The sequence below is a fragment of the Desmodus rotundus genome, chromosome 9 (assembly GCF_022682495.2).
Source record: "Desmodus rotundus isolate HL8 chromosome 9, HLdesRot8A.1, whole genome shotgun sequence".
NCBI lineage: Eukaryota > Metazoa > Chordata > Mammalia > Chiroptera > Phyllostomidae > Desmodus > Desmodus rotundus.
Window position 1 is genome coordinate 32,202,141 of NC_071395.1, and position 2,940 is coordinate 32,205,080.

The following is a 2,940-nucleotide window of genomic DNA, read 5'->3' on the forward strand; positions in this document are numbered from 1 at the left end:
AGAAAACTGCATTATTTACCATGGAACATGAATTAGTTTTGCCAGTGACCAGCTTTAGGACTTGGAAAACAAGACAAATGTCTTGAGGGGCAGTGGACCGGGACAGTTCTAGACCTTGAGAGGGTTGGGAACAGGCTTCGGTGGGATGCTTGAATAAAGGACTCTGGACACCCCAAAGACAATTGAGGACAGAGTGAGGCAGCAATACCAGGTGCGCAAGAGACAGAGAGAAAAGGTGAGAAGGCAGCATTTTATCCCCTTTATAATGTTGCTGATATGTAGTGAGAAGCACTTTGTAAGTACCTAGTATACGTGTACTGAGCCATGCTAGGCATTCTCAGTTCAAAAATATAATACCCAGTCCCCGTTTTTAAAGAACTCCCAGTCTAATGGAAATATCAGATGCACCAACAATCTCCGTACTCAGGTGGCTACTGGGAGAGCACAAAGGAAATAGTGACTGGCTGCCTGGGGGTCTTCAGCCAGGGGGCTGTGCTGTATGGATTCTTGCAGGAGGGATGAGTCTGGTGAACAGGGAAGGGAGGCCATTCCTACTCAAGGGAAGGACATTTATAGAGGCACGGGGATGTGAGAGCAGAGGCGCCAGGGAACTGCTAATACATGCAGCTGGAGTGCAGGGTCCGTCCTGTACCAGCAAAGTGATAGTTCTAAAGTCTGGCCATGTCACCCACCTATCTGACAAATGGTGATGGAAGGCACTGGCCCCGGCATGGCACATACTATCGTTTGCCCTTAGCCTCAGTCCACCTCTCCTCCCACGTCTCCCACGTTATTTTCCTTAAGTGACTCTTCGAAACACACTTTCCTCACCTATAAAAAAGGAGACCTTCCGGTCACTTTGGCAGCACACATACTGAAACTGGAACGATATGGAGCAGATTAGCATGGCCCCTGCGCAAGGACGACACACAAATTCTTGAAGCTTCTGTATTTTTACTAAGAAGTGCAGATGGGTCGTTACAAGATAGTCCCGGGGGTGAAAGCACAGCATGGGGAGTCTAGACAGCAAGATTGCGATTCTCTGCACGATTCAGACGAGTACCGGAAATATTGGGGGCCAGGGGACACTCTGTGAAGTATGTGATTGTCTAAGCACTTTGCTGTACCCCTAAAAGCAATACAAAATAATATTGAAAGTAAACTAATTAAAAATAAAAAATAAAATCAGAGAACTATGTCAGGTCACCTAAAATCACCTCCCTGAGTTGTTGACAGATACAGGCTGACAACAGCATCAACTCTTGCGATCTGGGGAAGGAGTATCTCAGTTCAGGAAGGGACCATTTCGCTTCATTCCCCCAGTGGAATTACAGCGTTCCAGAAACACGCAGGTTCTCGTGAACGTGGATGCCCTCTCCGTGAAGGCCCACGTGAAGGAGTCTATGGGAACACTGACTTATCACCTATCATGTACTTGAGCACTTACTGTGAGCAAGACACTGTATGACTGTTATGTCAGGTCATGAGTCTGTTGGAAAATAACTCAGTGCTTGCATAGTACACCTGTCATATATACTTTTGTTTGTCTTTACCTTAAATTTTATAACTCTATCATAAGTGTTTCCAAACCACCTATTTAAAGGCCACACACATATGGTTTTATTGTACTTCACTGATTTTTTTTTCTGTTTGAATAAAGCACAAATACAGTACAAGAATCATATCTTACCAAAGCAAACCAACAACATTGTAGTAAAAGTGTTAAAGTTGGGAACCATTAACCATAAACAAGAAATCACCAAGTTGTAAGAAACAAATAGATCTGTTATTTGAAAATAAATAGGACTTGCTGAGCAACTCAATTAAACGTGACTTAGCAAATACTCACTGGTACCTACATTAGGCATTGTACAGTCCCCTGCACTTTCCATGAAACAGTCCTTCTGCCCTGGCAGCCTGGAGTGTAGCACGACCCTGTGCATTGTCCTGAAGGATCAGAGAATGGAGAACTCCCACCCCTCTCCCTACACCCACCCTGCAGAAGCAACCATCCTATAGTTTGACTCTGCTGTGTAGGAAGTCCATACAAAATTCATCAGCCCTGTAATTAATCCAGAATGGGCAGGGAGGATGTAAAGTAATGATGAGCACGGGCAGACATTCACTCCAGAAACTGGTAGTGAATGTCACGAACCTTTCCCTCTGCCACTTTTCTCCTTGCACACCCAAACTTGATGTTATCAGTCTCGAATTCCTGATGCTCCTGAGAAAATTCCTATGAGATTATGCATATGGCTCCCAGGCCCTGTTTTCTTTGCCATTCTGCACCCCCTTTGGATCCCTCACTACGGGAAGACTGCTGACTCGGTGTCAGATTTGACCGATCCCAACAATGTCTCCAGTCCTGAAGTCTGGCTCCTAACCTCTGCAGTGCACCACTGCTGCAGATCCGTGCAACCTGAGCTCGTCTCTGACGGGAAGACACTCAAATGCAGCCTCTCTTTTCCTGTCTGGACACTGTGGTGAAAAACAGCGCTGCCCCCTATCTGCTGTTCTGTTCTGCACCCTTCCAGCCCACGTGCCCCATGTTTGCATACTGGATTGGCTTGTAGAGAAGATCCGTAGATGTAAAATTAAAAACCATGTTTTCAAAGCATTACAAGTCATCCTCTTATTTATCCTTTACCCAGGTTCTTAAATGTGATATTATAAATCTCACGTATCACCCCTGCCTCCAACGGTGCTTTCTCACTAGAAAAAGAAAAACACAGAAATTCCAATGTTGTTCCAGACAGCTGTATTATGTTGAGATGACTTCGGTCTGGAAGGTGTTCATTCTACTGGACACTTCTGGAAACAAATATTTTAGCTTGATTTATAGTGCTGAAATAATTATTGTTATTTTACGGATCCCACATACTTCCATTGGAAGAACAACATTTGGAAAGCATCTTCCAATTGTCCAGGCACCGTTCCCTG

The 2,940-nt window shown here is 44.8% G+C and overlaps 1 non-coding gene across 1 annotated transcript; it reads left to right on the forward strand.

The window, feature by feature from the left end:
* Positions 1–853: 853 nt before the first annotated feature.
* LOC112312721 (U6 spliceosomal RNA) lies at positions 854–957 on the forward strand. The gene has a single exon (XR_002975611.1). It is a non-coding gene; the product is annotated as a U6 spliceosomal RNA (small nuclear RNA).
* The last annotated feature ends 1,983 nt before the right edge of the window (positions 958–2,940 follow it).